Here is a 12,348-nt window from a genome sequence, read left to right on the forward strand (position 1 = left end):
GATCTGTAAAAGTTATAAAGATTTCCTTAAGAATGAAATAACGAATTCCAAAGTAGAAATATTCAATTTCTTGATATCAAGTGATTTTATAATGGAAGACCTATGGGTCATAATGTAAGTGTTAGTTGGACAAATAGTAAATGTCCGATAAAGATTCAGAAGTTTATGTTATGATGAAACATAATTTATATGATATGATATTTTTATACTATCATTTACCATTTTAAGAAAATAAATTTTAAATCACTTTTGAATTGGAAATGGTTCCAAAACATTCGGGTGACATCTATAATCTGTATAGGTATAATTATACGAGTTATAGGTGTTACATGGGGACCTAAATGCAAGCGCCTGAAAAGTTTAGTGACCATTTATATAATTTACCCTAACGGAAGTGAAATGGTCGTTACGTCGGGACGATATTGCAAACGAACTAAATGTTTGGTGACTTTATTACAAGTTTTAAAAGTTAAGGGACCTAAATGCAAGCATCTAAAAACTTTAGTGACCATTTATATATTTTACCCTAAAAATAAAGGATCAAGTGAAAGGCATAAGATTTTGTCGACCATTTAGTCGGACCCACAGATCAAATTATTTGACCAAAAAGCCGGCGTTCACCACCATGTCATGTCCGGATAACACCTCCGAATCACCGGATGCCAGAAACAACACCGCATCAGCCACGTGCTTCTCTTTCACCACCACCCCTTTCAACGTCGTCAGCCCTTCAAAAATCTTCTCAGTTTCCTCCGCTTCCCTTCCCATCAGTTCACACATTAACGGCGTCGCCACCACGAACGGCGATATGCTGTTTACCCTTATCCCATGCTGCCCCAGCTGTTTGCTCGCCGACCTTACTAATCCCAGCACCGAATGCTTTTACATACAGTAAGTAATCAAAATCCATCTCTCCACCGCTACTGACGCAGACACTCGCCGTGCAGATGATGCTTCCTCTCACTTGTTTATCGACCATGGCACGGGCCGCTTGTTTAACGCACGCGGCCATGCCACGTACGTTGACGGAAAAGAGCCGATCGAAAGCTACGAAGAAGATATCGAGGATGTTTTGGTTGGAGTTGGAGGTTTTCTTTGTGGCATGAATCATCCCGGCGTTGCTAAACATGATATCGAGGCGGCCATGATTCTGGACGGTCCATTCGACCATAGCTTTCACTTGCTCTTCATCGGTAACATCACAGTGAATGTAGCTGCAGTTTTTGGAACCGATCGAGGCGGCTACCTGCTGGCCAAGTTCGTCTTGGATGTCAGCAATCACGACATGAGCACCGTGATTGGCGAAGAGACAGGCAGTAGCTTTGCCGATGCCGCTTGCTCCACCGGTGATGATGGTTACTGTCGAAATGATTTTTAAAAAAACAAATTTAAATTTTTAAAGTGATTTTTAACACATCTCGAATAATTTGATATTTCCTTTTAATAATATAACATGGTTAAATAATTCACCACAAATATTTGATTAGGGTGTGATTGGACATTCAAAATGTTTTTGTCATTTTAATAAAAATTAATTTTAATTAAAACAATAATTTTACAGTATGTGTTACAAAAAATTTGAGTTCGAGAGTCGGTTATGCGTGGGGAATGATTATCACCCCAACAGTGCCCTAAATCGATGATTAGTCGATTAATTAGTTGTATTTTCACTTAAATTTAAGAATTCGAGATTAATTTAATTTAAGATCCATTTTAAATAATATTCTTTGAATTTTATGATAAAATACAATAATATTTAATTATTTCTTATTGAGAAGAATCAATCTCTCATGCCTTAAATCAGTCGATTTCTACTCCAATCGAAATAAAGAAAATATTATAATTTTATTCTAAAGCTCATTATTAATTCCAAATTTAAATGCATAAATAACAATAAAATAAAGCGAAGTAGATTAATGTTTTCTTTTTAAAACATTTTCTTTGAATTTTAAGAAGGAAAACAATAATATTTAATTATTTTTTATTGAGAAGAAATGACCTCTCATACCTTAAAGCAATCATTTATTACTCTAATCAAAATAAAGAAATATTACTACTTCATCCTAAAATTTAATATTAATTCAAGGACTATTTATTTTGAGATCTCATTAAAAATACATACAAAAATAAAACTAAAATTACAAACATATATCAAACAAATACGATTAATTAATTATTTTACCAACCATTAATGAGAACAAGGATGTTCAATTATTTAAATACATCGAGACATGATCTTAGATTTGATCTAACAGTTTTTTCTTGGTGAATTTAATTAAAAGAACATAATTTTTTTTCTCAGTCCCAAATTATAATGTAATAAATTTTATTAGTTTCACTTGGTAGGATATTCTTTTATTTTAAGAATATTGAAAGTGACCTCTTATTCTTTAAGACAATCATTTTCCTTATTCTCAAAATAAACGGATAATCCTTTAATCAAATTATTTTGATCGAATCAATAAATACTTATGAGGATACCATGCAAATTAATTAAAAAAAAACCTAGACATATATTCATCTAATTACGCATTTACATACATAACATGCATAAAAATAATAATACAATTAATATATACATAAAATATTATTTATTAAATTATATTATACTTATAAATCAAAGATTAATAATATATCACGTATGTATGAATTTAAAATTCCTAAAAAGTTATATATCAAAAAATAAAATTTATAAGTTTTCATATCTATTTACATATATACTTTTTTAACTTAGGATAGAAATAATTATATTATATCTAGGAAGTGCAACACACACACACACACACATATATATATATATATATATAATAAAATAAATGAAATGAAATGAAATAAATATACATATGGTATAAGGTATTTCCTAAATATATATATATAAGCACATAATAAAAAACTCAATTAAAACAATAAAACCATAAGGATCAAATTAGAATAATTAAAAATATAAAGGGCCACTAAAGTAGTAAAGATCAAATAACACAAAATATAATACTGGAAAGGTAAATAATTCAAACATACATCATGGACTAAAATATAAACATGTAAAATTAGACATCAAATGTAAAAAAAACAGAGTGACAAATAATCTGGGATCAAAAAATAAGGTGCGTAAAATAAAATGACCAATTTCAAAACACTAAAAGCCTCGAACTAAGGACTAAAATGCATTAATCTAAACTTTGGAACAATATAACAAGAAATTCTAGTGACTAAAATGAAACTTTACAACACTAAGATGGCAAGAAAAGAGATAATCCCAGGCGTAAAAGGTTTAGAAACCCTAATACCAAAACTACATCGTTTTGGGATTAATATAAATACCCTATTATAGGATTTTTGGAAACACTAGCCCTCATTTTATCTTCTTCTCAATCGTTACTCTCTCAAACGTTCCTCTCTCAAACTCTTTTTTTTCATTTTCATTTTTTCTTTATTCAAAACAGAAAACCTATTCGGTGGCCACGAACCATCATGGCCACCACAGCACACCAGCTCGATAAAGGGCCAACCTCCTCGAAAATACCCAAAATATAACCCCTAACCTCCTTGACTCCTAAATCAAAACCTTTGCACCCTAAAACTCCCCCAAACCATAATCTAAAATAAACAAATAGGCCACCTTTTGATGCTTGACAAGTTCCTTCGTCGCTGGTGATGTGAAGACTGAGGTAAGGTATCTTTTTTCTTTCTTTTTCCATTGTTTTCTTTCATTCTATTTTTTCCTCTTTTTTCTCAAAAATCACTATGTTTTCCCTTTTTTTTTCAAAATTGAATCCCCTCCCCCTCCCCCTCGAATCTTCTAATATTTTTTGTTGTTTCCCATGCGTGTTTAGTGAGTCAAACCACAATAGAGTGGTTTGATTTATGGTTATGGCTTTGGGAAATTAGGGTTGTCAGATTTCCCGACATTGGGTTATTATTTTTATTATTTATTTGATTTGGTTTATGGTTGAACAGGGGAGGTGATGTGACCGACGGTGTGGCTTCTCAGCTCAGTGTGGACTTTCGACTGGCAGTGGTGATGGGAGTGACCGACGGCGGCGACTACTGTTGATGACTAGGGTTTTAGAAAACCCTAAAATCACTTGGGCTATGGTTTCCCAATGTTGGGCTTGATGGGTCACTTGGATTGGGCTGATTAGCCTCTTATAATTAGGCCTCAAATTGAGCTTATAAAGCCTGTAAAAATAATATAAATAAATAATAATAATAATAATAATAATAATAATAATATAAAAAATGCAGACAAAACAGGTGTCTACAGCTGCCCCTATTTGCCCATGCTTATGTTAACATGAATATGGCAAAGATAAAAAAGACAACGTGATTTTGTCCGTTTTCATCCTGATGTTGTCTTAAGTGAGACTGAAAAATGACCCAAAGGATTTAATCATCATGCTCGAAAGACTTGCCGATGGCTTGAAGGACTTACTAATTTGGAAATAGTTTACTAGGTAAGAAACTTTGGAAATTACTTTCTTACTTTTAAAAAATTTCACTTTTTTGAAAATACTAAATGAGAAACCTTGAAAATTGCTTTCTCATTTTTCAAATTATCTTATGAAAGCATCTTGCCTAAATGTCTTATAGATGGCCCGAAATACTTGCCATCTTGCTCGAAAGATTGATAGATGACCCGAAGGATTTAATCATCATGCTCGAAAGACTTACTGATGGCCCAAAGGACTTACCAAATTTGGAAATAGTTTACTAAGTAAGAAACTTTGGAAATCACTTTCTTACTTTTCAAAAATTTTGTTTTTTGAAAATACTAAATGAGGAACTTTGAAATCTCTTTGTCATTTTTCAAATTATCATATGAAAGCATCTTGCCCAAATGTCTTATAGATGACCTGAATGACTTGTCATCTTGCTCGAAAAACTTACTGTTGACCCGAATGACTTACCAATTTTGGAAATAGTTTACTAAGTAAGAAACTTTGGAAATCACTTTCTTACTTTTCATAATTTTAATTTTCTAAAAATATTGAATGAGAAACTTTGAAAATCATTTTTTCATTTTTCAAATCATCATATGAAAGTAACTTGCCCAAAGGTCTTATAGGTGGCCTGAATGACTTATCATCTTGCTCGAAAGACCAACAGATGACCCAAAGAATTTAAGCATCATGCTCGAAAGACTTACTGATGGCCCGAAGGACTTACTAAGTAAGCAATTTTGGAAATCGTTTTCTTACTTTTAAAAAAAATCAATTTTCAGAAAAGATTTAAACGATAAACTTTGGAAATCACTTTCTCAATTTTCAAAAATCACGTGAAAACATCATGCCCAAAGGTCTTATAGATTGCCCGAATGACTTATCATCTTGCTTGAAAGGCTTACAAATGACCTGAAGGATTTAAACATCATACTCGAAAGACTTATTGATGGCCCAAAGGACTTATTAAGTAAGAAACTTTGGAAATCGTTTTCTTACTTTTCAAATTATAAAAACAACTTAATGGTCAGGTAACATACCCCATTTCAAAGTAATGCTTCTTTTATGGATTGGGCTCTCCTGTTCTTCAGGTTCTGCCTCTCTAAACATGTTTTCTTGTATTCGAGGTTTGAATTCTAGCTTTCACCTGATGAGATTTTGACATCATGAATCTTCTTTTTTTATTGGAAGATCTGTAAAAACCATATGTTTATGTGTGAAATGTGAATGCAATGTAATGCATTTTCTTTTATGTAAATGATGTTCTCATGAATGCAAAAATGATGATTCAACTTTCCTTTAATTCTAAAATGGAGAACTCAGTCTTCTTCCACTTGATCACTCTTCTCTAGGGTTTACTCATATATCAGTGTAGCAACTAAAAATTTCAAGCTTGCATTTTTTAAGAGCCATTTAATCATCTTGTCTTTGTGTCTTCTTTTTCTCTTTTCTGCATTAAAGTCTTAGAAGAAATGTTTCATTTCTTGAATTCTTACTGTAGTAAAAAAATATGACTTTGATGCCCCTTTATGTCATTGGCTTACAATTGTTTTTTTAGAACTCTACATTGATGCTCGACTGGTTTGCTCTACAAGGTAAGCTCTTCACAAATCCATGTTCTACACCTGCCACTCCAAGTTTTGAGGCTCATTCTCAATGTCTTTTCAGTCTGAACCTTGTTATCTCAACATGATTTGGGTCTTTGGTCATGCCCCAATGTGGATACTTTCATGACTCATCCCTATTCGGGTGTCAAATTTTCAATCTTTATAAAAAATCACAAGCACTTCTTATTAAGGTGATTTCCTGCTTCATAATATACTACTGATGTTGATGATGTCACAACAAAGTATGAGAAGTTTTTTTCTTGAGTCTTTTGATCTTTCAAACTTTATTGCTTCAAAAAAAATGAAGAATGCTTTCATTTCTCCTATGTCGTTTATTCTTCTTGCTTTGGCTCTTATTTTTCCCTCTCACTTCTTCATTTGAGGAAGAACAAGTCTCATCATTTTCAAGAACCTCTTTCATTCTGGAGAGATTATCCTGTTTGAAAATGTTTTTCTTTTTTTAAAATTTTTCAAAATGTGAAAATGTTTGATGAAGAATTTTCGAAAACCGGTGCCTCATACAATGGGCTCGCAATTGAAACAAATTATAAACAAGAGTTCATTAAATATCAAACAAGTCAATTGCTCTTTTGATTCTTTAAGAATTATAGTCATTTGACAAGTATCAAATTTGAGGTCTAGGTTGATTCTGGAAAGGTAAGGTCTCTCAGGTTGGCCTTTTTATTATAACATATATGGTTCTTTGGTGTTTACTGACTTGAGGAAGTGGTTCCTATGTTCATCTTCTAGAGATACTCACCAGTTCAAAACTCTCAAGAACACATTTGGGATGTGGGGTGCTTCATCAAGAGATTTGTAAGACCGGCTCTTATGTCGTAGTTACTCAATTTAATATTTGAGTTACCTTTTCAAGTTTTCAACTCGAATCCTCATTTGCTTCAAGACGTTATTCAAAATTTTAAGTTTTGAACCTCCCTTTGTCATTTTTCCTATCATGTATTAAAAATTTTAGAAAACCTTTTGCGAAAAGAATAGAAAATAAAAAAATAATAATCTTGAGAGACGAAATAAAATCTGAAGATAGTCTCTTCTGGTTAGAACTCCATGTATGATTAGAATGGACTTTTTAGGTACATAATGTAGGCTACAGTTCACGATTACGAAAAAAGGGATAATAGGCCCAAACAAATGTTTAAAGGCGATTGAACCAATGATCAATTCATTTTGATGCCTTCAATCTTGTCTCTTTCAATTTGAATCTGCTTGCCATTTTCTTTTATTTTCATTCTTTTTGGATCCTCTAAACTGCCTATTTTTGGGTTTTCACCCTAGAGTTCATCTATATTTTCCTATATCTTCGGTATTTCTCGCTCTTCTTGTTGAATCTGGATCTTTGAAACGATTGCACTTAATTAACCTTGTGGCTCGAGGCTCAATAAGTCGCTCATCTTGAAATACTTGTTCTATTTTCTTTATTTTTTTTCTTTTTTCCTATTTTCTTCTTTTTTCCTATCTTTTTTCTATTTTTCTATCTTTTCTCTTTCTTATTCTTCTTCTTCTCCTTCTTCTCTTTTTCTATATTTTCTCTTTTTTTTTTGTCTTGAATATGAATTTATTGGATGAGTTTAGGACTTCAAATGCTTTGAGCACCTTCTTGTTCTATTTATTTCTCATATTTGTAACTTCTTTCATTGTTCTCAACTGGATTTGATCTCCGTATTTTGCATTTGATCTACCTTATGGTTCCTTGTTATTTCTCAATTTACATGAATTGATGGTCTTCACTCCTGCGAGCAGATTTCCTTCACTTTTGCCCCCAGTGTGGAGGGTGATCTTTGGTTAAGGTTGAATCAGAAGGTAAATAATTCAGGCTCAAATGGGGACAACAAGGGATATATATTTTTCTCTTTTTGTGAATGGATATTGAAAGAAATATGTTCATCATTTCATACACAGAAGTCCTTGTGAAAAAAAGGTATCCTCAGGGGGATGAATATTCAAGATTAACTTTTATTTACATGAAAACAATGTAATTAATTCATGATAGAATTGTTTCAATCATTCTTTTTATTTCTTCTTATGCTTGCTTTGAGTATGCCCTGATTGTTTGATATTATCTTCAAAAACTTAATCTAGGATGCCCCATCTCATCTCTTCTTGCAGGAAGATTCACGAACAAATGAAAGTTTTACACTTAAGACCTTCATATTTTATTGGCGTAAAAAAGAGGATTTTGTGTCTGAAAAGATGTGGGCATGACTTTATTGCCTTAAAGAGAGGTAAGGGTATGAATTTGAGTGCCTCAAATAGATGTAGTGTCAAAATTTGGTTTTGGTAGTGACCATGAATTATTTTAAGGTAAAAAATCGAGTAATTGTGCTTTTGGCTTTGGACGGGATATGAAAGGTCTAATTTTGCCACTTGCCAAAGATCTATAATTCTTGAAAACTTAAAAGAATCTTTAATTCATTTGATACTCAAAGAACTAACAGATTAAAAATTTGATTCATTGCTCATAACCTTAAAAATTAGCATAAGTTAATCACCAAACATATTTACAAAATATTTAGGTAAATAAAGAAAGAAATAACAAAAAAAACTCAAACAAGACAATACAAATGGAATAGAGCTTCATGAGGGATGAAATGATCTCTTCCTAATTAGGATGCCCCGTTACTCATCTAATGCAGTGGCACTTGACTCAATCGAGTGCTACATATTGTGCTTTGATGCCCCACTTGAGTTCGTCATCCACTGCTCCACCAATTCTTGTGCAACATTTTGTAGACACTTGTTTTCGTCCAGAGTTTTTTTTATATGTTAATGTTTTCAATTTTTTAAACGTATAATATATACTTTTAAAAAAATTGATTTTCAAAAAAATATATTATATAGTTTTGAAAGTATTTTGAAAATATATATAATATATAGTTTTGAAAACATTTTTGGAATATATATATTATATAGTTTTGAAAATATTTTGAAAACATATATATATATATATAATATAGTTTTTAAAAATATTTTGAAAACATATATATAATATATAGTTTTTAAAAATATTTTGAAAACATATATATAATATATAGTTTTTGAAAATATTTTAAATATATATATATATAATTTATAGTTTTTTAAAAATATTTTGAAAACATATATAATATATAGTTTTGAAAATATTTTTGAAAATGTATATAATATATAGTTTTGAAAATATTTTGAAAATATATATTATATAGTTGTAAAAATAATTTTTGAAAATACATATATTATATGTTTTGAAAACAATTTTTAAAAACATATATAATATATAGTTTTAAAAATGATTTTTTATTTAATATTTATTATTATTTATTATCTTATTAATATTTGTTTCTGATTTTTTAAGGTCCAATAAGAGTCCGGGTCCAAAACAATCCGTAGCCTGTCCTAGTAAATCCAGTTCAACCCAAAGGAAAATAGGGTTTCATAAAGAGGAAGGGTGCTTCATGGTGCAGCGCAAGAAGCCACACGCCATCAGAATTCCAATCTAATGTCCGGCCGAAGAACCTGGGACTGCACCATCCCGGGGTTTTCGGTCAACCCACAAAAAACCACGAACTCCACTCCTTTCATGGCTCAAAATGACCAAAATCGGGGCTATAAAAGCCCCGGTGAGGCCAAGCAAAGGAATCAGAGCGGAACACAAAAAACCACCGAAGGAACAATCAAAGACACATCATACAATGACATTATACAAAAACCACGAAACACAACACACCACAAAAAAAACAACAAGATCGAACCACATAGAGCATCGTACCACAAAGGGATCTCACAACAAAAATGCAAATCATACAAAAAGTACTCGAAACCATAAAGACAGAAAGCATATAATCATAAAGGGAGCAAAGCCTCATTTTGCTCGTGAGAACCGAGAGGAGCCAAGCACGCCGATAAACCAAGAGTCGCCAGATTTAAAAGGTAAAACCCGAAAGTTTAGGTGTAGATCTATACCGTTCAAAGCTTTTTTAGGAGTTTTGGGTCTCAGTTTTGGGTTTAGGGCGTTGAGAAGAAGTGGCGGTGGAACGACGGTCAGTGGTCGACTATCGGGGCCAGTTGAAGAGGGGATAACTTTTTTTGGGAGGAAGAGTTTTTTTCGGTTTTGGTTTCAAATGATAATTTTTTGGTTTGGGGCTATTTATAACCAAGGGACCTGTGTGTAATTAGAAATTAATTAAATTATTTTTGCAGTCCCTCCAGCTTTGAAGTGTAATTCATTTTGGTCATCTGTTTCAATTTTGCCTCTGAATTTTCAATTTAATCATTATTTTTAATTTTTATATTTTGTGAATTAACTCCCTAATTTTATTTTTTTTCTCTTGCAGTTCATTTTTAACATTAATTTCAATCCATAAATTCCAATTTAATTCAATTTGATCTTTTGATTTTTATCTATTTATGTATTTATTTATTTTTCAGTGTTTTTTATTTTATTAACATTTTTTTCTTAACATTTTTTTACTTACAAAATTTAACCTTTTTTTTCTTCTTCTTATTTATTTATTATTTCGTTTTTATTATATTCGTAATTATATTTACCTTTATTTGTTTGTTTTTATTTATTTATTTTTATTTATATATTTCACCATTTAATATTTATCTTGAATTTTTAGGGACAACTTTAACCAATCAAAGGTGAGTGATTTGAATCGAAACTTTAAATTTCAATTTAAATTTCAATTTTTCGCAATTAAGACAAACGACAAATTAAATGGTACCGAAAGATCAATTCAAGTGTGTTAATCATTCCTTGACTGTAACCGACTCCCAAATCTGACATATTTCTGGTAAAACGCAGATCAGGTAAGATGGTGTCCGATCAACCTAAACATTGTTTTTAAATGATTGGTGGCGGCTCTAACGTTTTTATTCAACTCGAAGCCCAATTCTGGGCCTACCTAAAAGGCGGCTGCAACATATTTCATTTTCAACAAGCATTTCTATCTTCTTTAACAATGACCTACAATTCCCCGTAGAATACCGAAATACCCTCAAGTGGAAATCACAGACAATATCTTGATCATAGTTGTAGGCAGAAGGGTTTAGTGGCACTTTCGTTGGCTTCGATGTTAGGTATTAACCTTTAATCAAATGGGGGTACAGATCTGAGATAGAAGTTTTGAACACCTTCAAAGTACTTCTCGATCGTGAGACTTTCTTTGGTCGGTTCAAACGACTAGCTTCTCTTTTTCTTTTGTGGTTGTGGGGCTCTGGACGTGACGTTTATTTACCTTATCAGCTTTTGTTTCTTGATCAGTTGGGCTTTTGGAAGTGGATTTCAAGTTTCCTTTCCTGATTTTATTTTCAATTAACTCCCCATATGTCACAATATTCTCAAAGTCTTTTGTTGAATCTGCCAGCATTAACTCAAAGAAAGGGGTTGGAAGAGAATTACGAAACATGTATGATATTTATTCTTCTAACATGGGAGGCTAAACTTGTGTTGTCACCCCTCTCCATCTTAGGTCATATTTTTTATAGCTTTCAGTAGCTTTCATCCTTATTCTTTGAAGATCTTGACATTTTGGGACTAAGCCTTTAACATATCGATGTTGCCCCAAAAAGACATCAGCTAGATTGACCCACATCTTGATATGATCTATCTTCAAACGGTTATACCATACTACAACTGGCCCAATAAGACTATCATGGAAGTAATGAATCAACAGATTGTCATCATTTAAATACACTTCCATCTTTCTACTAAACATTTTCAGATGAATTAGGGGACAATCGGTGCCATCTTTTTATAGCTCCAATTTCTTTCTTCAACCGTTTGAATTTATCTTCAGACTACTTATGATTAATGAGACTCTTCCCTAGGTTTGAGTGGGATGCTCTGGGGTAGGTTTCCATTCTCGATGCATTATTCTGACAACACTGATATCCTTTAGCAACTATTTTCTCTATATCAGCAGCCTTGGTTGCCATCTCCTGGATCATTTGGTTTGATAAATCTTATAGAGAACTAGATGTTTGATTCCTAATATCTTGTTGTAACTCGGTCAACTACTCTTGCAACCGATCTCGTGATCCCTTATGAGATTGCTCTATTGTTTCCATTTATTTGTTCATGATGTTGAGGAAGTAGTATGAATGAATGATCTTGGTATTACTGTCACATAACCCTCCATAAATTATTTTCATGTTTTTAAACTAATGCATGTAAAAATGCTTAAATAAACAAATGTGATACAAATGCATGTATATAAAATGTGTCATTCCAGAGTGACCGTCTTCAAATAACTTTCATTGAACACAAAGATTTTGGTAAATCAAACAAACTTTACATATAAGGG

The 12,348-nt window shown here is 31.9% G+C and overlaps 1 pseudogene; it reads right to left on the reverse strand.

The window, feature by feature from the left end:
- Nucleotides 1-589: 589 nt before the first annotated feature.
- LOC120136499 lies at nucleotides 590-11,980 on the reverse strand (annotated as a pseudogene).
- Nucleotides 11,981-12,348: the final 368 nt, after the last annotated feature.

The sequence above is a fragment of the Hibiscus syriacus genome, unplaced genomic scaffold, assembly GCF_006381635.1.
Source record: "Hibiscus syriacus cultivar Baekdansim isolate YM2019G1 unplaced genomic scaffold, ASM638163v2 tig00110633_pilon, whole genome shotgun sequence".
In the NCBI taxonomy this organism is placed as follows: Eukaryota; Viridiplantae; Streptophyta; class Magnoliopsida; order Malvales; family Malvaceae; genus Hibiscus; species Hibiscus syriacus.